Here is a 23,065-nt window from a genome sequence, read left to right as displayed (position 1 = left end):
AGCTCCCAGCAGGACAAAGTCCCCAACCTCCTGCCCAATGGGATTTTCTAAGGGTCTGATAGATGAAGCCCCACCAGACCTCCTATCAGACATTGAGGTGAAACACCCACAACCAGCAGGGCCTCCATGAAAACACAACAACAGATTATTACATTATTATTTTCTCCCCAGTAGGGGTGCTGCTATGGATTATTTTCATAATGGATTATTCAATACCTAAATACGAGAATATTTGAATAATCGATAAAGTAAAAACATGACTCATGGTCTCTGTGGTGTTTGCTTTTACATTGAACCAAACTCTAAACAGCAGGTAAAGTCTTGGTCCAGTGTTTCCTGAGCTGAAATAAAGATCCCACACATTTTAATATGGGCATACAGTTTCTGTATTGCCAAATAATGTAAAATCCATATGTTCAGGCCTAATGAATCTGTTAATGGACTGATTTCCTTTTATGAACTGTATCACAATCACATTTTGCAAACAGTTGCATAGTTGTTTAGTATACTAGGAGCAAGGTAAGGAAAACAAATAAATGTGAGGAAAACAAAGTCATAGTGGATGTGTCCACGGACAACGACAATTCCGATCCTGTTTTACAGTGTATGGTTTATTTATTTCTCTATTTGAAATATTCAGGGACTTTAGATGGTTTCACCTGCATATTGGGTCACTGAATAGGCTCACTGCTGCCTGTAGGATCTGAAATGTGTAAGATAGTTGTGTTCAGAGCCTCCAAACTTACTGTTCGTACATATTGTATATTTCCTACATATTTATTGACTGAGAACATTGATGATTTACATTCTAGTGTCATATATTGGCAATGTCAGTTTTAAAAGTATGCCCTTAATTAAGGCTGACATGACAAGTTATAATATATAGATCAGGGGTGGGCAATATTTTTCACTGGGGGGCCACACTGAAAATGCCAGAGAGCATCGTGGGCCAGATTAATTTTTGCCTAAAAAACACACAACATAGCTAACTTTGTTAGCTTGCATATTATATTTATGCATATTCATTTTCCATGCAACACCGTTTTCATAATTGAACTTAATATACTTCAAAATCCCTTTTTAGGCTTATTACTCAACAGAAATGTTACAACACATATTTGTCTTAAACTTAACTTTCAACTCAACTGAGTAAGCTACATTACATAAGGTATAGTGTATAACAGTTATATAGGTATAATAGTTATCAGGGCTGACATAAGTCTATGAAATCTCTTCTGAAGATTTTCACTCAAAGCCAGGGGCGTAGCACAAGATCCAGGGCCCTAGGCATAGACAGTCCTGATGGCCCCCCCCAATTAAAAAATAAATTATAATAATAATAATCAGGTCTCTGTACACATGAATCTTTAGGCCTAGATGTTTATAGGGTGATAACTATTAACTGTACTGCTTAGAGTAGGCTGATAATTTCTCTACACACATTTCAAACCTTTCTCAACATTCTCTAACCTACTTTACTCTGCCTACTCTCCAGTTCCTCATCTCTCATTTCCACACTGTACTCCCTGCTGTCTTCACTCCCATCATCCTCAATCACATCTTCTCTATCATCTTTCTCTATGAAGGATACCTTTGATATTAACCTCTTATCCTAATTGTAATGTTATATAATAAAATACATTAAGATATTAGTGTTCTGCTCTTCATATGGGTTGTCTCAGTCTGTTTTTAGCACTAACGGTCACGGAGATATTCAAGTAGTAGAGCACGATTTCGTTTTCTAGTTTGTGCTCACCTTTCTTCTCTCCTTATTCTGTCTTTCCTTTCTTTTCTGGCAGCCTGGTTTGGATTTCTTTGAGAAAGACATTTCTATACTAGAGGTTTGCGCTCCACCTAGCGCTCCACGTCTCCACCAGATGCTCAACTGAACTAAACAAAATGCGTGCAGGTGGACTAAACCATTTGGCGCATTAGTAAGGGGTGGGTGAGACCTTAGATAGTCTTTTTTGTATACAAAATGTAGTCAGTCAATCAACCAAGTTATTCAGCCGATACACTTTACATTTCATCTGACAAGCATTAGGAAATGTAATTAGGAAATGAAAATATTCAGGTGAAATAAATTATATTCCAGACTTTTCAAGTGCCCTCTCTCCCCTTGGGGTCTGGTAATCAGTATCGGTTTTACCCCCAGTCCGACGCCCCTGCTCAAAGCAAATGTTGGTGTAATTGCCGTCATCTAACTTCATACAATATTTGTTGTACTACGTGCTTTTAACGATAGCTATTCCAGCAGCCCAAACTCAAACAATCTACTTAATTTCTGCCCCATTTTTCTGGTGTTGGGAAATGTACTAATGATTTAAAATCCTACTAATCTGAAGCATCAGTACAACCAAAAATGCGTGAAAATTGTATAATATGCTTTTATATCAAGTTAATATCTAGTAAAATATTAAGAAGTCCATTCACATTAAGCCATTTAGCGAAGGCTTTGTTTTATCCAAAATGACAAGTGAGGCCACGAACAATCATAGCATATAACTACTACAATGGCTCTAAACACCAATTATAATAATCACTAAATATTATTTATTATTATTATTGGCTCACACTTTGAAAATACAGTATCTAATATACATGTACTATATATAATATATATTATTAAATACATAATATCAAGTAGATTAAATATCTAACACATGTTGGTAGTCAGTGGCCCTGGTATGGTTGAGGTGGAGCCAAGGGTCTCTGGTAAGTGTTGAGGTGGAGCCAAGGGGCCCTGGTATGGGTTGAGCCAAGGGTCTCTGGTATGGGTTGAGGTGGAGCCCTGGTATGGGTTGAGGTGGAGCCAAGGGGCCTTGGTATGGGTTGAGGTGGAGCCAAGGGGCCCTGGTATGGGTTGAGGTGGAGCCCTGGTATGGGTTGAGGTGGAGCCAAGGGGCCCTGGTATGGGTTGAGGTGGAGGCCAGGGACCCTGGTATAGGTTGAGGTGGAGCCCTGGTAGTCAGGAGGCACTTGAGGGGCTAAGGGGTCCACATATTAAAGCGCTATCTACATTGTGCATTCACAGTATATTGTCCCAGGGGCCTCTGACCATTATTTGCCATCAGGGTACCTTGTAAGCTGAGGCCCCTAATTGTCAGAGGCCCCTGGGCCCAGGCCCCATTCCATGATCTGGCCCTGGTTCGTGTCTTTTTTTAATACAGTGATTTCCACTACAAGAAGCGTGTCTGTTTTTAATGCAGTGCCCGAAGATCACAGCCATCCAATATTGGTGTTTGGCCTTGTCCCTTTGCGTACAGAGATTTCTCCGGATTCTCAGTCTATTAATGATGTTATGTACTGTGGATGATGAGATCCCCAAACTCTTTGCAATTTAACGTTGAGAAGCGTTATTCTTAAATTGTTTCACTAGTGGCCTGCACAGTTTTTCACAGATTGGTGAACCCCTCCCCATCTTCTCATCCTCTTTGGCATGCTCTTTTTATACTCAATCATGTAATTAGACAATAAACCAAATTAGTTGTATGCTCTTTCACCAGGTTGGTTTTTATTCCAGCTTTTTGAAACATGTTGCTGGCATCAACATAACATGTCTTAGTTTCAACATTTGATATGTTGTCTTTGTATTATTTTCTATTGAATCTAGTATTACGGGCAACCAAGGCTTTCTGAAGTGTTAGAGGCTTTCAAAATCATATGTTCTCAAGGCTTTGAAACTCACTGCACAGTGGTGTCACCTGCTGGTCAGGAATAAATATCACATGTTTAATGTTTATATAGATGTATGTATCTTCTGCAGTTTCCAACATGACTTTGTGGTACAGTGGGTAGGTGTGTGCTTTCCAAAGGGAAATTAAAATGCCTGGTTCATATCCACATTCTTCCTGCCTTTCCAGACAACACAACTATGCATCCATTGTAATGTTTTGTATTATTAAGACAAGAGTACAGAGTACTGATACACATAAATAAAAACAATTATTTAAAAACAATAAACAGTATCGTTTGAACTTAAAAAAGTGAAACATGATCTGGCACCATAACAAGTCACAGAGTGAGAGTCGGTGACACTACCCACTGGGGCATCGATGGACTTATAATGCAAACAACAAATAAATGACTAAATAAGGTGACCAGTAGAGGGCGGTGTTTGAAAGTCTCAGGCACCAAACAACCATAGAAGCCTGTATTTTACAAGAGGATTTGGAAAAAGCATGTGATCAAACGATACTTCGTACGTCATCAATCACATGGTATTACACCGATACAAGACTCAGCCCTTTAACATGGATTAGAATGGGTTGACATTTCAAAACAACCCTTGATTGGAGAGTTTAGTTCAATCTCCTGATCAACAATAGCAGAGTGGCAGCTGAAATCGTGTTTTGTAAATAGTTTTCTTTTGTAAACCTGGCTTCTTTGCAATTGAGATTGAATTAGCATGGGCTAGGTTGTTAGATTTAGTCATAGATTTCAAACATGTAGTTTCAAAATGGGAAGGTGGGAACCTGGGAATGTGTTCCGGTCCCGTCCCACCGGGAGGAGAGCCCGGGGAAGACCTAGGACACGCTGGAGGGACTATGTCTCCCGGCTGGCCTGGGAACGCCTCGGTGTCCCCCCGGAAGAGCTGGAGGAAGTGTCTGGGGAGAGGGAAGTCTGGGCAACCCGGCCCCGGATAAGCGGAAGATGATGGATGGATGGTTAGTTTCAAAATGGGAAGTTACTTCTTCAAAAGCTTGTGATCAATGACGTCTGAATCTTTGATTACATGCCTTTTTAAACCTTGTTGCAAAATGCTCCCAGTTCTGTCTTGGATGCCAATTTGCTTTCACTCACTGACCTCGACACCTAATTCACCATTCTATGAACATAATGTGTTAGTGTTGGGGTTATGAGTTACAGGCAGTGACATGAGACACTATCACATAATGTCTAAATGATTTGTTTCATTTCATATATGCTATGACACTTCATCCTAAACATTAGTATGGATAAACAGTTTAAAATACATGGTTACCTGGGAGGCAACCCACCCATTCTGACTGAACCTCAAATTATTTATTGCTGATCAGTAGATGTCACTATTGTAAATTATTTAATAACTGAATTCATCTTTAGTAACTATTTCATCTTTTTTTTTACAATCTTAAAAAGCCTTGGTTTCCCATCAGTACTTGAAAGTTCAGAGACTTTGTTAATGTGAGTATTTTGTGAATAAATGATAATCTCTGTGCAGGCTGTCAGGCTGTCAGGTCACAAAGGAAGGTTGTGCTTCTCTGGTCTCAGCTCTAAAGTCAAACCCCTCACACCTGAAAGAACTGGATCTGAGCTACAATCACCCAGGAGACTTGGGAGTCAGACTGCTCTCTGCTGGACTGGAGGATCCACTCTGGAGACTGGAGAAACTCAAGTAAGTCCTGTAGAGGTTTTCTCTATCAGTAATCAGTAATGGGGTATTAAGTTGTCATGTTGTTTTGCATTATGTAATATGTGTCTAATACAGACCTGCCAAACTGTAATCATTTTGTGTAGCAGGAACAATAATTATAAATTTGAGGAAAACACATTATTTACTGTATTCATGAAATTCTGTTTTTTTCACCACCCAATCCGAGTCAGATCCAAGGTTGTCCATATCCGGTCCAAAAATGTACCGAGATGAGGGTTAACTGTCTCTAAATTGTGTTGGATATATAACAGACACAAATTCATCCTGAAGAGAAAAATGGCTGCTCTCTTCCGACGCAGGCCTGTCTTATTATTTTACCTTGTCTGGCAGTGAATGTTCACTTATCAACTGGTTTTGTTATAGTTCAAAATGTTTTATACACCCATCAGCCATACCATAATGACCACCTGCCTAATATTGTGTAGGTCCACATTTTGCCACCAAAACAGCACTGATCTGTATATATATTTATATAGATTATCAGTGTTATTCACTTCACCTGTCAGTGGTCATAATGTTATGGCTGATCGGTGTATATATTTATATAGATTATCAGTGTTATTCACTTCACCTGTCAGTGGTCATAATGTTATGGCTGATCAGTGTATATATTTATACATATTATCAGTGTTATTCACTTCACCTGTCAGTGGTCATAATGTTATGACTGATTGGTGTATATATTTATATATATTATCAGTGTTATTCACTTCACCTGTCAGTGGTCATAATGTAATGGCTGATTGGTGTATATATTTATACATATTATCAGTGTTATTCACTTCACCTGTTAGTGGTCAAACCCCAGTTGTCTTTTATTTATGACTACCAAGTCTCTACCTCCCTTTAAGTCAGAACCCTTTAAGTCAAGTAAGGTAGAGATCAAAATGCTCTTTAACACAAATACAGTTTCTGATCACTGTCCCTCAGTGTGACACATGGAGTCACTTTTCCTTCCCAATGTTCCTGCTTCTCCTTTCCATCAAAGTCAGGATCCTGGAACTGGAAAAAGCCTTGTGTCATATGACTTTAGAGATCATACAAAATCTGATCACCATTATGTACGCATGGAAAGAACACTGAGTTTGTAAACAAACATTCATCCATCCTCAATTCCATCAACAGTCATTATGGATAGTTTGTTCACTGTTTTAGGAACAGTGTCTATTGTATCTAATCAAGCATGTTATTTTTTATGGGGACATTTTGGGGTAATCAGTGGATTTCTGTATTTTGAAGGTTGTTTTGTGTTTAGTCTCCTACATACACACACACATACACTTGTTCTTCTATTCCTTTGGGGAACTGAGACCTAACCTAAACCGAACCTTACCGTAATCCTCAATTACCTACACCTTTATACCGAAACTTATCCAAACCCTAAACACCAAACTGGTAAAGATTAGGAAAGTTTCCCCAATTCTAACAATATCTTATTGTATATTTTTCCTAAACTCATAATCCAGAAATCATATTTTCTACCGAGGGAACTGTGGTAGAAATGTACAGAACAGGCCCCACTATTTAAAAAAGAAATATGGTGTATTAATTGGAGGAGGGGTTCTGTATAGTGTATTAATTGGAGGAGGGGTTGTGTATAGTGTGTTATTAGAGGAGGGGTTGTGTATGGTGTGTTATTAGAGGAGGGGTTGTGTATGGTGTGTTATTAGAGGAGGGGTTGTGTATGGTGTGTAATTGTAGGAGTGGTTGTGTATGGTGTGTTATTAGAGGAGGGGTTGTGTATGGTGTGTTATTGGAGGAGGGGTTGTGTATGGTGTGTTATTGGAGGAGGGGTTGTGTATGGTGTGTTATTAGAGGAGGGGTTGTGTATGGTGTGTTATTGGAGGAGGGGTTGTGTATGGTGTGTTATTAGAGGAGGGGTTGTGTATGGTGTGTTATTAGAGGAGGGGTTGTGTATGGTGTGTGATGGGAGGAGGAGTTGTGTATGGTGTGTTATTGGAGGAGGAGTTGTGTATGGTGTGTTATTGGAGGAGGGGTTGTGTATGGTGTGTTATTAGAGGAGGGGTTGTGTATGGTGTGTTATTGGAGGAGGGGTTGTGTATGGTGTGTTATTGGAGGAGGGGTTGTGTATGGTGTGTTATTAGAGGAGGTGTTGTGTATGGTGTGTTATTGGAGGAGGGGTTGTGTAGGGTGTGTTATTGGAGGAGGGGTTGTGTATGGTGTGTTATTGGAGGAGGGGTTGTGTAGGGTGTGTTATTGGAGGAGGGGTTGTGTATGGTGTGTAATTGGAGGGGTTGTGTATGTTGTGTTATTGGAGGAGGGGTTGTGTATGGTGTGTTATTGGAGGAGGGGTTGTGTATGGTGTGTTATTGGAGGAGGGGTTGTGTATGGTGTGTAATTGGAGGAGGGGTTGTGTATGGTGTGTTATTGGAGGAGGGGTTGTGTATGGTGTGTTATTGGAGGAGGGGTTGTGCATGGTGTGTTATTGGAGGAGGGTTTGTGTAGGGTGTGTTATTGGAGGAGGGGTTGTGTATGGTGTGTTATTAGATGAGGGGATGTGTATGGTGTGTTATTAGATGAGGGGATGTGTATGGTGTGTTATTAGAGGAGGGGTTGTGTATGGTGTGTTATTAGAGGAGGGGTGTATGTTGGGAGGAGGTGTGAGTGTGTTTTTGGGGTATTGCGTTTGTGTGTGATTGGGGGGTTGTGTATTGTGTTTGTGTGTGATTGGGGGGATGTGTATAGTGTTTGTGTGTGATTGGGGGTTGTGTGGTGTGTTTTTGTGTGATTGGGGGTTGTATATTGTGTTTGTGTGTGATTGGGAGTTGCGTATTGTCTGTGGTTTGGGAGTTGTGTATTGTGTTTGTGTGTTTTTGGGGGGTTGTGTATTGTGTTTGTGTATTATTGGGGGGTTGTGTATTGTGTTTGTGTGTGATTGGGGGGTTGTGTATTGTGTTTGTGTGTGATTGGGGGGTTGTGTATTGTGTGTGATTGGGGGGTTGTGTATTTTGTTTGTGTGTGATTGGGGGGTTGTGTATTGTGTTTGTGTGTGATTGTGGGGTTGTGTATTGTGTTTGTGTGTGATTGGGGGGATGTGTATAGTGCTTGTGTGTGATTGGGGGTTGTGTGGTGTGTTTTTGTGTTTTTGGGGGTTGTATATTGTGTGTGTGTGTGATTGGGAGTTGCGTATTGTCTGTGGTTTGGGAGTTGTGTATTGTGTTTGTGTGTTTTTGGGGGGTTGTGTTTGTGTATGATTGGGGGGATGTGTATTGTGTTTGTGTGTGATTGGGGGGTTGTGTGGTGTGTTTGTGTGTGATTGTGGGGTTGTTTATTGTGTTTGTGTGTGATTGGGGGGTTGTGTACTGTGTGTGATTGGGGGGTTTTGTATTGTGTTTGTGTATGATTGGGGGTTGTGTATTTTGTCTGTATGTGATTGGGGGGTTGTGTATTGTGTTTGTGTATGATTGGGGGGTTGTGTATTGTGTATGTGTGTGATTGTGGGGTTGTGTATTGTGTTTGTGTGTGATTGGGGGGATGTGTATAGTGTTTGTGTGTGATTGGGGGTTGTGTGGTGTGTTTTTGTGTGATTGGGGGTTGTATATTGTGTTTGTGTGTTTTTGGGGGGTTGTGTATTGTGTTTGTGTATGATTGGGGGGATGTGTATTGTGTTTGTGTGTGATTGGGGGGTTGTGTGGTGTGTTTGTGTGTGATTGTGGGGTTGTGTATTGTGTTTGTGTGTTTTTGGGGGGTTGTGTATTGTGTTTGTGTATTATTGGGGGGTTGTGTATTGTGTTTGTGTATGATTGGGGGGATGTGTATTGTGTTTGTGTGTGATTGGGGGGTTGTGTGGTGTGTTTGTGTGTGATTGTGGGGTTGTGTATTGTGTTTGTGTGTTTTTGGGGGGTTGTGTATTGTGTTTGTGTATTATTGGGGGGTTGTGTATTGTGTTTGTGTATTATTGGGGGGTTGTGTATTGTGTTTGTGTATGATTGGGGGGTTGTGTATTGTGTTTGTGTGTGATTGTGGGGTTGTGTATTGTGTTTGTGTGTGATTGGGGGGATGTGTATAGTGTTTGTGTGTGATTGGGGGTTGTGTGGTGTGTTTGTGTATTATTGGGGGTTGTGTATTGTGTTTGTGTATGATTGGGGGGATGTGTATTGTGTTTGTGTGTGATTGGGGGGTTGTGTGGTGTGTTTGTGTGTGATTGTGGGGTTGTGTATTGTGTTTGTGTGTGATTGGGGGGTTGTGTATTGTGTGTGATTGGGGGGTTGTGTATTGTGTTTGTGTGTGATTGGGGGTTGTGTATTGTGTCTGTATGTGATTGGGGGGTTGTGTATTGTGTGTGATTGGGGGGTTGTGTATTGTGTTTGTGTGTGATTGGGGGTTGTGTATTGTGTTTGTGTGTGATTGGGGGGATGTGTATAGTGTTTGTGTGTGATTGGGGGTTGTGTGGTGTGTTTTTGTGTTTTTGGGTGTTGTATATTGTGTTTGTGTGTGATTGGGAGTTGCGTATTGTCTGTGGTTTGGGAGTTGTGTATTGTGTTTGTGTGTTTTTGGGGGGTTGTGTATTGTGTTTGTGTATTATTGGGGGGTTGTGTATTGTGTTTGTGTATTATTGGGGGGTTGTGTATTGTGTATTGTGTTTGTGTATGATTGGGGGGATGTGTATTGTGTTTGTGTGTGATTGGGGGGTTGTGTGGTGTGTTTGTGTGTGATTGTGGGGTTGTGTATTGTGTTTGTGTGTGATTGGGGGGTTGTGTACTGTGTGTGATTGGGGGGTTTTGTATTGTGTTTGTGTGTGATTGGGGGTTGTGTATTTTGTCTGTATGTGATTGGGGGGTTGTGTATTGTGTTTGTGTATGATTGGGGGGTTGTGTGTTGTGTGTGTGATTGTGGGGTTGTGTATTGTGTTTGTGTGTGATTGGGGGGATGTGTATAGTGTTTGTGTGTGATTGGGGGTTGTGTGGTGTGTTTTTGTGTGATTGGGGGTTGTGTATTGTGTTTGTGTGTGATTGGGGGGTTGTGTATTGTGTTTGTGTTTTATTGGGGGTTGTGTATTGTGTCTGTATGTGATTGGGGGGTTGTGTATTGTGTGTGATTGGGGGGTTGTGTATTGTGTTTGTGTGTGATTGTGGGGTTGTGTATTGTGTTTGTGTGTGATTGGGGGGTTGTGTATTGTGTTTGTGTGTGATTGGGGGGGATGTGTATTGTGTTTGTGTGTGATTGGGGGGTTGTGTATTGTGTTTGTGTGTGATTGGGGGGTTGTGTATTGTGTTTGTGTGTGATTGGGGGGTTGTGTATTGTGTGTGATTGGGGGGTTGTGTGGTATGTTTGTGTGTGATTGGGGGTTGTGTGGTGTGTTTTTGTGTGATTGGAGGTTGTATATTGTGTTTGTGTGTGATTGGGAGTTGCGTATTGTGTTTGTGTGTGATTGGGGGTTGTGTATTGTGTCTGTATGTGATGGGGGGTTGTGTATTGTGTGTGATTGGGGGGTTGTGTATTGTGTTTGTGTGTGATTGGGGGGTTGTTTATTGTGTTTGTGTGTGATTGGGGGGTTGTAAATTGTGTTTATGTGTGATTGGGGGGATGTGTATTGTGTTTGTGTGTGATTGGGGGGTTGTGTGGTGTTTTTGTGTGTGATTGGGGGTTGTGTATTGTGTCTGTGTGTGATTGGGGGGTTGTGTTGGATGTGTGATTGGGGGGTTGTGTATTGTGTTTGTGTGTGATTGGGGGGTTGTGTATTGTGTGTGATTGGGGGGTTGTGTGGTGTGTTTGTGTGTGATTGGGGGTTGCGTATTGTGTGTGTGTGTGATTGGGGGGTTGTGTATTGTGTTTGTGTGTGATTGGGGGGTTGTGTATTGTGTCTGTGTGTGATTGGGGGGTTGTGTCTGTGTGATTGGGGGGTTGTGTATTGTTTTTGTGTGTAATTGGGGGTTGTGTATTGTTTTTGTGTGTGATTGGGGGGTTGTGTATTGTGTGTGATTGGGGGGTTGTGTATTGTGTTTGTGTTTTATTGGGGGTTGTGTATTGTGTCTGTATGTGATTGGGGGGTTGTGTATTGTGTTTGTGTGTGATTGGGGGGTTGTGTATTGTGTTTGTGTGTGATTGGGGGGTTGTGTATTGTGTTTGTGTGTGATTGGGGGGTTGTGTATTGTGTGTGATTGGGGGGTTGTGTGGTATGTTTGTGTGTGATTGGGGGTTGTGTGGTGTGTTTTTGTGTGATTGGAGGTTGTATATTGTGTTTGTGTGTGATTGGGAGTTGCGTATTGTGTTTGTGTGTGATTGGGGGTTGTGTATTGTGTCTGTATGTGATGGGGGGTTGTGTATTGTGTGTGATTGGGGGGTTGTGTATTGTGTTTGTGTGTGATTGGGGGGTTGTGTATTGTGTTTGTGTGTGATTGGGGGGATGTGTATAGTGTTTGTGTGTGATTGGGGGTTGTGTGGTGTGTTTGTGTGTGATTGGGGGTTGTATATTGTGTTTGTGTGTGATTGGGGGGTTGTGTATTGTGTGTGATTGGGGGGTTGTGTATTGTGTTTGTGTGTGATTGGGGGGTTGTGTATTGTGTTTGTGTGTGATTGGGGGGATGTGTATAGTGTTTGTGTGTGATTGGGGGTTGTGTGGTGTGTTTTTGTGTGATTGGAGGTTGTATATTGTGTTTGTGTGTGATTGGGAGTTGCGTATTGTGTTTGTGTTTTATTGGGGGTTGTGTATTGTGTCTGTATGTGATTGGGGGGTTGTGTTTGTGTGTGATTGGGGGGTTGTATATTGTGTTTATGTGTGATTGGGGGGATGTGTATTGTGTTTGTGTGTGATTGGGGGGTTGTGTGGTGTTTTTGTGTGTGATTGGGGGTTGTGTATTGTGTCTGTGTGTGATTGGGGGGTTGTGTTGGATGTGTGATTGGGGGGTTGTGTATTGTGTTTGTGTGTGATTGGGGGGTTGTGTATTGTGTGTGATTGGGGGGTTGTGTGGTGTGTTTGTGTGTGATTGGGGGTTGCGTATTGTGTGTGTGTGTGTGATTGGGGGGTTGTGTATTGTGTCTGTGTGTGATTGGGGGGTTGTGTATTGTGTCTGTGTGTGATTGGGGGGTTGTGTCTGTGTGATTGGGGGGTTGTGTATTGTTTTTGTGTGTAATTGGGGGTTGTGTATTGTTTTTGTGTGTGATTGGGGGGTTGTGTATTGTGTGTGATTGGGGGGTTGTGTATTGTGTTTGTGTTTTATTGGGGGTTGTGTATTGTGTCTGTATGTGAATGGGGGGTTGTGTATTGTGTGTGATTGGGGGGTTGTGTATTGTGTTTGTGTGTGATTGTGGGGTTGTGTATTGTGTTTGTGTGTGATTGGCGGGTTGTGTATTGTGTTTGTGTGTGATTGGGGGGTTGTGTATTGTGTTTGTGTGTGATTGGGGGGGATGTGTATTGTGTTTGTGTGTGATTGGGGGGTTGTGTATTGTGTTTGTGTGTGATTGGGGGGTTGTGTATTGTGTGTGATTGGGGGGTTGTGTGGTATGTTTGTGTGTGATTGGGGGTTGTGTGGTGTGTTTTTGTGTGATTGGAGGTTGTATATTGTGTTTGTGTGTGATTGGGAGTTGCGTATTGTGTTTGTGTGTGATTGGGGGTTGTGTATTGTGTCTGTATGTGATGGGGGGTTGTGTATTGTGTGTGATTGGGGGGTTGTGTATTGTGTTTGTGTGTGATTGGGGGGTTGTTTATTGTGTTTGTGTGTGATTGGGGGGTTGTATATTGTGTTTATGTGTGATTGGGGGATGTGTATTGTGTTTGTGTGTGATTGGGGGGTTGTGTGGTGTTTTTGTGTGTGATTGGGGGTTGTGTATTGTGTCTGTGTGTGATTGGGGGGTTGTGTTGGATGTGTGATTGGGGGGTTGTGTATTGTGTTTGTGTGTGATTGGGGGGTTGTGTATTGTGTGTGATTGGGGGGTTGTGTGGTGTGTTTGTGTGTGATTGGGGGTTGCGTATTGTGTGTGTGTGTGATTGGGGGGTTGTGTATTGTGTCTGTGTGTGATTGGGGGGTTGTGTATTGTGTCTGTGTGTGATTGGGGGGTTGTGTCTGTGTGATTGGGGGGTTGTGTATTGTTTTTGTGTGTAATTGGGGGTTGTGTATTGTTTTTGTGTGTGATTGGGGGGTTGTGTGGTGTGTTCTGGCAGAATGGAGGACGTTTAATTAAAAAACGAAGAAGTCATAATGTGTGATTGCAGAAACAATTATGATTTGAAATTTTCAAAAACTTTGAGTTGTGTTGGGTGTGTGATGTGAAAAGGGAATTGTTGTTTGTGTGATTGTGGAGGGGGTTGTGTGTGTGTGTGTGTGTTAGACAGATTGTGTGTCACTGAATGACAGTCTGCTCCTCTGCTTCTTCCACAGTATGGATCATGGTGGAGAGTGGAGGTTGAAATCAGGACTGAAGAAATGTAAGTGATTTATTATACAGAACACATATACAGCTGGTGTGTGAGTGTTTGTGTGTACATGTCTGTGTGTCTAAGTTTGTGCATATTTGTTTCATTCTGCATGTGTGTGTATAATATGAATGATGATGATGTGTAATATTGTGTCTTGGTCTCATCCATCAGATGTCTGTGATCTCACACTGGACCTAAACACAGTAAACAGAAACCTCTCTCTGTCTGAGGAGAACAGAAAGGTGACAAGGAGGAGAGAGGAGCAGCCGTATCCTGATCACCCAGAAAGATTTGAGGACTATCCACAGGTGTTGTGTAGAGAGGGTCTGTCTGGACGCTGTTACTGGGAGGTAGAGTGGAGTGGGGGAGGGGCTGAGATAGGAGTGACATATAAAGGAATCAACAGGAGAGGAAGGGATCTTGACTGTTGTCTTGGATACAATGACAAGTCCTGGTGTCTGGTCTGTAATGGTAACAGTTACTCTGTCAGGCACAATAAGAAGACAACTGTCATACCTGTCACCTCCTCAGACTCCCACAGAGTAGGAGTGTATCTGGACTGGCCAGCCGGCACTCTGTCCTTCTACAGTATCTCCTCTGACACACTGACCCACCTGTACACATTCAACACCACATTCACTGAGCCCCTCTATCCAGGATTTTGGGTTTATTCTGATTCCTCAGTGTCTCTGTGTCAGATGGTCCCTGTGTCAGATGGTCTCTGTGTCACACACAACATGATGTTTCACTCTAATCATGGTCATGTTCAGTAGGACACTGTAGTAAAACACTGATAATAACTCTCTAGTAGTGAGTAAATACATCATATGATTGTAAATATTCTTGATTAAACACCACTGAAGATGTAACCTGTAAACTAGTCATAAATCAATAGAATGAATCACCACACTGGTCTGTAAAACCTCATCATCATTCATCTGGTTGTTATTGTTTATCATTGGTGTCTGTAAACATTGATGTCTTTAAAATGTTTATTTATTTAATTGTTGACAAAACATTCCTGCTTCTGTAAATTAATTACAATGTCCCAGATTTGACAGAATAAAAAAGGTGTTTTAAAACATAGTATTTAGGATTGTTTTATATATAATGTGTGTGTGTGTGTGTGTGTGTGTGTGTGTGTGTGTGTGTGTGTGTGTGTGTGTGTGGATAGATAGAATGCTGTAAATACTTTACTAAACACAGACCACCAAAGCCATTGGATTGATGTGACAGTTGACCGTCCAACAACAGAAACTTAGTGAACCTCCTCCTGTTAACTGATCTACTAACCATGAAGAAAGAGAACCATGTAGCACACCAGGTGAACAGAACCTGATAGAAACATGGATAGAAAACACACACATCTTCTCCTGTGTTTCAGGGTGTCTCTGTCCCTGATCCAGTGTGTCCTCTCTACCTCCCTCTCCTGTCCACTCTGATCCAGTGTCTCCTCTCTACCTCCCTCTCCTGTCCCCTCTGATCCAGTGTCTCCTCTCTACCTCCCTCTCCTGTCCCCTCTGATCCAGTGTCTCCTCTCTACCTCCCTCTCCTGTCCCCCCTCTCCTTTTCTCTTACTCTTCTCTTCCTCACTTCCTCTCCCCCTATTTTTGCTCTTCCTCCTCTGTTTCTCTCTTCCTCTCCTCATGTCTCCTCTTTCCTCCTCATTCTCTCTGTCTTTCCTATCCTCCTCTTACTCTCCCACTCCCTTGCCCATCTCCTCTCCTCCTCTCTTTACCTCCCTGTCTTTCTCCCTTGCTCTCCCTCCTTGCTTCTTCTCTTTTCGTCTCTCCCTATGCTCCTCTCTTCCTGTCTCCCCCTTGTCTTCTCTTTTCCTCTCCTCCTCTTCTCTCCTGTCCTTCTCCACTTCTCTCCTTCTGCTCCTCTCCTTTTTATTCCTCTCCCTCCTCATCCTCACTTCCTCTCCTAATGTCCACCTCTCCTCTCTTTTACCTTCTCCTCCTCTCTTCCACTGCTCCTCTCCCTCTTTCTTCTTTTATTCACCTCCCCAGTCTTTCTCTTCCTCTCCTCTCCATCATCCTCTCATCTTCTATTCCATCTCTTCATCTCCCCCTCTGTTCTTCTCCTATCTCTGTCTCCCACTCCTCTCCCCTTCTGCTCCTATTTTCCTTGCCCTTTCTCCTCTCTTCCTGTCTTCCTTACTTCCTCTCTTCCTCTTCCACTCTCTCTTTCCTAATCTCCCCTTCTGCTCCTCTGCGTCTCCTCCTCTCCTGAGGGTTGTTGGGAATGAAGGGAGTGGTGTGGTCTCTGATGCTGTGTTAGTGGAGGGTGTGAGTAAGGGGGTCCTTCACAAGCCAGTTGGTGGGGTTGTGGGGCTGATCACACCAAAGAGGAAAAAGAGTGTGAGGAAAGGTGTGGTTGGTGGGGTGGAGGAGGTGTTGGCGTCCCTGGGTATTTCACCTGGTGTTGGGGAGCAGGGCCTGGGTAAGAAAAGGGTGCAGGTCAGTACGTTGTTGGGTCAGGGAGAAGAGGAGGTAGGGGAATCTGGTGAAGGGGAGTGTGAGGAGGTCCTTCTCTGACTGCTCTCTGAGTTCGGTGCTACCAGCCAGTCAGTTTGCAGGCCTACTTACAGACATTCTGGGGCCTCATTGGTGGAGATTTATGTTGTGTTTTATATGAGTGTGTCAGGGTTGGGGAGTTGCCATTGAGCTGCCGTAGGACAGTTTTGACTCTCCTGAAGAAAGGGGACTTGAGCGACCTGAAGAACTGGCGAAATGTAGCCTTGCTTTGTGTGGACTATGAGGTCCTTGCTAAGGTCTTCGCCAATCGGCTTAAATCCCTACTGGTTATTCTGTACAGTGCATTTATACTTGTATATTTTGTGTCATTATTTATTACTCTCGAGGTTGCAGTGAACTTTGGTGTGGTTAAGTGTTGAACTAAGTCACATTCAGTGTCGGTCTATTCTAGTAGGTGAACACAAAAACAAACTTCTGCACTGCGTGGACATAAATGTTTTCTATTCTCTACCTGTGTCCCAAGGCCATATTGGGAAATCTTGTGCTAACATGGTGTCTGCTGGATCAACAGCCTCTGCATTTGAGACCAGGGCATTGTATGATGTTATAGCCTCTTCCAGTTATTTCTTCTCATTTGCAATGGCAGCTCGTTTGAGTCCATTTGAAATGATGCACAAAGCCAACAATTCCAGTTGATCTATTATCTAATGACTCACCAGATCTGGTCTTATACTTTGTTGTCAAAGCAGCACGAGACATAAATGAAAAACTGTTCATGAAAAGATCCAGCAATATTCTATCAGCTCCAGCAGCTGAATGTAGGATGAACAATAATTATCCACATTTCTTTCATTACAGAACAATGGAATGCCACTTCATTTTCCAAACTCAAGCAGAAGTACAAGACATGAAGAAGACATGGCGGCACACATGGCTGGTTACCCTGTAAATGGTAAACAATCATTTAAAACAACTTCGCTTTGAAAAAGCATCTTCCACTCGAATTTTCCACATGGTAATAATTTAACACTGCACCGAAAAGCACAACACATAAAACATTCTAAATGGCAGGATTTTTAAATGTAAACTTTTTAAATGATTCTAAGGAATGTGAACATGGCAGTCAGAATAATCCAATAACATACATGTCAGTAGAAGCTCCAAAGTTCAAACTCACCAGCTCCCTCTTGTTGCTGCCCCCCCACTCCACCTGTACACATGATCACTTCAGTACTGTATCAGAATCACTCACATATCATCACCATTATGTATTAAGAAGAAAATGGGGTTGAAATGGTTCATCCCTTCCTCACATTTTGTTGAATGTCCTTTTGTCATAACCAATATGATGGTTGCATTTGCAAAATGTACTGTAGATCAGGAAAGGCCTCACACACTCTTTTCAAGTATGAGTAATACTTGCACATTACATCAGTACAGATAAACTACATTGCCCAAATCTAACTATTAGTCAAATTTATGAATAATAATTTATTCGTAAATAAAATGAACCACATGATGACCTTTCACCTGACGACCTCATCCAGACTGGCACGATTTGCCGCACGCAAGTTTTTCAATATTGCGCCCGCGCACTACTACCAGAAGGAGAGGATCTTCAATAGGCTCTGTGCACAAGCGTATGGACAAACTTCCGCTTTAGCCATAAGTCGGCTTATCAGTTTCCGGTTTACTTAAGGCGATCACCTGCATCGGCCAAAATTTCCGTTTTTAGTAGATGTCTCCAAGACCTGTCTAAAATAAGCATTAGTGATGTCCATCGAACTGTTGATGCCTGGTCCCCTGCTCCAACAAGCAAGCAGAACAAGGGATTCAAACTCTACATATCGAGTTATCTGCACAACTACGAGGGTAAGTAGTTTACTGTGGTGTGCCGGCCGGCTATCGGCTAAGCTAGTTAGCGACGTGTTCCTTTTTAGTGTAGTATTAGGCAGGACAATAGAACGCATAAAAATTCACCCTAGCCTCAAAAACGGCAAAGGAACGCTGGCTGAGCTGGAACGCTAGCGTGTCATAGCAAGCGAATTGAAACAAACCTTTGTTCAGCCTCTTCTAACCTGAATTAAGCTTAAAATTCCATAGCCTCAAAAAAGCACCAAAACAGGTCCCCTCTTTAATTTTACTACTGTTACCTCATTTCACAACGAAACAGAAAAATAACAACTGGCATAGGAAGTGAACATCTGGTCCTATAGGGTTTTAATTGCGCTTAAACCTGCGTTACGTGGAAGTATATAAAAAATTGCCTATTCTGACTATTTCTAGTCTAGCATTTGAAGTCATTGAATGGCGCAAGCCATATTTTATAAAAAAGAGGACATTCTCCTGATTAAAATGATGCCCCACTTGAAACATGAATGAGTCACGTACATTATATTTCTTATTTTTTCCGTACAACAGCATCACTCATCTTGTTGTGAGTTTAGGTGTTTACTAATGCGGATGAGGACAGGAAGTAAACCGGAAACTGCAATGCCGATTTCTAGACAAAAGCAGAAGTTCGTTACTACGCTGGTGCACAGAGCCTATACCGCGACTGCTGGTAAGTGCTGTTCCCAGTGAAGCGGTGTGTTTGTAATGTTTACTGATTATTATTATTATTATTTTACAATGACGTGAAGAGAGCATGGAGCTGTAAACCATTTGTTTACACTCCAAAGGTATTTTATACATCAACTACAACAGTTATTAATAATTAGTATATTGCAGTGTATCAGTTATTTAATGTTTTGTATCAATACTGAAGGTATTATTGATTAGGTGATGGTTAAAAGAATAGATTAATGTTGAAATTGTGCCTTGTTCCTAGAAGGACAGAGAGTGGAAAGTTATAGATCAGATGGTAAAATGGAGATAGAGACTGGAGAGAAAGTGGGAAATGTAGAGGCACAAGAGACAGAAACAGTACAGGGAACAACAAGCCAGGCGACAGAGACTGGAGAGAAAGAGGGAAACTAAGACACAGAAACAGTGAAGGGAACAGCAAGCCAGGAGACAGAGACTGGAGAGAAAGAGGGAAACTAAGAGACAGAAACAGTGCAGGGAACAACAAGCCAGGAGACAGAGACTGGAGAGAAAGAGGGAAACTAAGAGACAGAAACAGTGCAGGGAACAGCAAGCCAGGAGAAGGAGACAGAAGCCAGAGAGGGGCTATTCTCTAACCTACTTGGACTACAACACCCAACTGACCCTGCATGTCCTACAATTCAACATAAAGTACGATGAGGCCTTTATCCGAATGTGTGATAATATTGGACCCTGCCAAACCAGACGGTCATTTCCAAAGAATGTAGAGGGATGGTCATTTCAGAAGAAGTGGTATGAATGTAGAGGTAAGAAGTGGTATGAATGTAGAGGTAAGAAGTGGTATGAATGTAGAGGTAAGAAGTGGTATGAATGTAGAGGTAAGAAGTGGTATGAATGTAGAGGTAAGAAGTGGTATGAATGTAGAGGTAAGAAGTGGTATGAATGTAGAGGTAAGAAGTGGTATGAATGTAGAGGTAAGAAGTGGTATGAATGTAGAGGTAAGAAGTGGTATGAATGTAGAGGGACGGTCATTTCAGAAGAAGTGGTATGAGAATAACCCATGGCTAGAATATTCTCCTAGCACTGATGCCATGTTTTGTTTCAGCTGCAGTCTTTTTTTAAATGATGAAAGATACAGGAGTCACACTAACTGGAAAACTGTAGGGTTAAATCGCTGGAGGAAAGCACAGTGCCTCAGAGGTTTAACATGTCTGGTATGGTGAGGTGGAACTCCTTCAAGAAAACATACTGGAGGCAGCTTTTGAAGTGGGTGACCTTGAGTCACAAGCTGCAAAAGACAAAGAGAGGGAGAGGAACAGAGAAGTGTTGTCTGGTTTGATTGCCATTACTCTTTTCCTGGCAAGACAGGGCATGTCTTTCAGGGGAGATGATGAGACTTCATCAAGCCAAAATCAAGGGAATTTCTTGGAGTTAGTGGAGTTGTTCAGCAAGTATGACAGTGTAATTAAATTACACCTTGATGCCGTAAAAGAGAAGCAGGGAACCCAAAAAAGACCTCTTGTCTCGCTCCTCTCCAGAATCCAGAAAGACATAATCAAAGCTTTGGCTATATCTGTAAAATGTGTCATCAGAGAAGAAATTCAAGAGAGGAAAATCTTTTCGATACTTCTGGATGAAACGACAGATGTGTCCCACACTGAACAGGTTTCCTTTGTTGTGAGACATGTACACAACATGAAAATAAAGGAGCGATTCATTCAATGTGCAATGTGCATTCAACAAGTGGAGATGCTCTTGAAAATCTTGTCATGGCTCTACTGGAAGAAAATGACCTGAAAATAAAAACCATCTGGGGTCAAGGTTATGATGGGGCTGCAAACATGAGTGGGCACTATAAGGGACTGCAGTCCAGAATCCTCAGGGAAAATCCAAAGGCCTTGTATGTGCATTGTCAGGCACACTGCCTTAATCTGGTATTGGAAGAAAGTGCAAAGTCAAACATCTTTTTTTGTCAACTATTTCAATCTAGTTAAAAAACTTTACACTTTTATGGCCAACTCATCAAAACGGCACTCCTCATTTTTTCAAATGCAGAAGAGAAAGCACCCCGATCAGCGTCCACTGGAGCTGAAGAAACTGTCAGATACTCGGTGGGCCTGTAGAGAGAGGGCACTTAAAACTCTGGTGAAGGTCCTCCCATCTGTCATGCAGTTCCTTGAGGAAATGACACAGCACGATCCCCCAGACTCCTCAGCTGGTGATGCAATGATCCTTCTAAAAAGCATACATTTTGAGTTCTTCTTGTGTTTAGAGATCACCTGTCCAATCTTCCAGGTAACTGCAGTTGCATCTGATGCATTGCAGCAGAAAGACATGGACCTGGCTACAGCATACAGCATTGTTGATGGAGTTTTAAAGAGGCTGGCCTACAGCAGAACAGAAGAAGAGTTTGAGAACATTTATAAACAGGCTACAGAGAAGGCTGCATCAGTGGGCCTGGATCCTCCATCTGAGGTCCCTGGACAAGCTAAGAGGAGGAAAGAGCCAGAAAAGTTCAAGTTTTCTGCCTACGACTGACCATGCTTTCCCAACTTTGCAGGAGTACTACCGTGTTTTTAGTAGTTGCCAACAGAATGAACACACACACATTTTAGTTTCTTTATTTAGATTTTTGATTAGACATATAATCAATCAAAATCTTAGAGTCACAATGCAACATATGAAATCATGATCATAATATTGCATACTGTTAGACACACACACACACACACACATCTCTGTCTATATAGATGTATCTGTCTCACTCTTACCCCTGCCATGGCCACCCTCATCCTTTCCCCCTATTAATGTTTCTTTCTCAAATGATTTCCCATGCTTTTTTGAATCTGGTATCTTATTTTCTCTACCTGCAGCTCTTGGTGTGCAGCAGCCTCTGTGAGCATCCTCTTATTTTCTTGCAGCAGTCAGCCTTGGCAGCAGTTGCAGCACAGCAGGTCAGTCACTGTGAGCCAGTTACAAACACTTTCAGCAATCTTTACAGCTTGTCATGGTCATAACAATTGTTTAATCAGCTAATATATCTCATATGCTTGTTTTAATGTCTATTCTCAGATAAACTCCAGCAGTATCAGCAGCAACAACAGCAGCAAATGCACTTAAGATTTATTTAGGATTTTACCAGAACAAGTTTTAGACATTAATGTTAAAAATGTTGTATAATATAAATAACTTTATATTTTTATTGTGTAAATGTAACTCTTTTATTTGTAATTCAGTTTTTGCCATGAAAATAGCCACATATGCTAATAAGGCACAAAATAAAACTATACTGTACTGTACGAAAAGGCCACGTTGTTGATTTTGAATAATGATGATGTCCTAGACAGAGTTTACTATAACAGCTGTTCTTTACTATTCTGTATAACAGAGAAGAAAAAGCCTTCAGATTGGGACAATTTAAGACACTTCAGTTTGTAATTCCAGAGTTATTAATAGGTGCAAAGAAAATAGTTTTTTTACTTTTAACCTTAAAATGGTATTTTGTATTCTGATTCTTTTTCAAAACTGCATAACAACATTTGCTGCCATATAAAAACAGAAGCATCCATATCGATACACGTATCAGAAAGGAATGTGTCACAATATATTGATGTATTGATATTTTATTTTATTTAAATCCTTGTTCCATGTGCCCCTTTTATACTTTGAGCACCTGCCCCTCCAAAGGTCTCTGCACGGCCCTGATTATCAAGGAAAGTCAGGGTTGACAAACTCTGATTAAAATGGGTTAAAAGGTACTACGATGGTATTTAAGGTGTTTGTTAGTTGACTGTGTTAACTTAATGGAGTTTCTGCACGCTCACCTAAAAGGGGCGCGTTCAGCGACGCAAACTGAGTTTTTGCACAATGGCTTGTGCTCTGTATTCTTCCCTGGAAGCACATTTAGGATATAAGGAGTTTAAAGGAAGGTTAACGGCTAAATCTCTCACTGTGGAGGCCAACAAAGGCAGTGTTCTTGTCATATGTTCTCTTTTGTCTTACAGACTCTTAGCCTATGTGTAGTATGATTGAGATGTAAGGACAAGTAAAATTGTCTAAATATGTGAAAACAGTTAATATATTTCAGTTTTGGCCTACACATGTGCTACATCTCTGAAATTGAATTTAAATTGTTAATAATTAACTCACTGTTAATTATTTAAGGTCTACTCCATAAAACACCTAGGTTGAAGGGCTACCTGTATGAATTTAATGATCAAATACCTGAACATGACTGCAGTGAAT

General features: G+C 41.7%; 1 long non-coding RNA gene across 3 annotated transcripts; it reads left to right on the top strand.

The window, feature by feature from the left end:
* The first annotated feature begins 13,997 nt into the window (after nucleotides 1–13,997).
* Nucleotides 13,998–21,972, top strand: LOC117595315. Of its 3 annotated transcripts, none has more exons than XR_004576523.1 (5): nucleotides 13,998–14,035; nucleotides 14,968–15,117; nucleotides 17,132–17,225; nucleotides 21,694–21,774; nucleotides 21,893–21,972. It is a non-coding gene; the product is annotated as an uncharacterized LOC117595315 (long non-coding RNA). The 3 variants fall into 3 exon arrangements; XR_004576524.1 differs by lacking the exon at nucleotides 13,998–14,035 and adding an exon at nucleotides 14,068–14,101; XR_004576522.1 differs by lacking the exon at nucleotides 13,998–14,035 and having other exon boundaries at nucleotides 14,941–15,117.
* Nucleotides 21,973–23,065: the final 1,093 nt, after the last annotated feature.

The sequence above is a fragment of the Esox lucius genome, chromosome 11 (assembly GCF_011004845.1).
Source record: "Esox lucius isolate fEsoLuc1 chromosome 11, fEsoLuc1.pri, whole genome shotgun sequence".
NCBI lineage: Eukaryota > Metazoa > Chordata > Actinopteri > Esociformes > Esocidae > Esox > Esox lucius.
The sequence above is the reverse complement of the archived record's forward strand: the minus strand, read 5'-3'. Positions and strand labels throughout refer to the sequence as shown.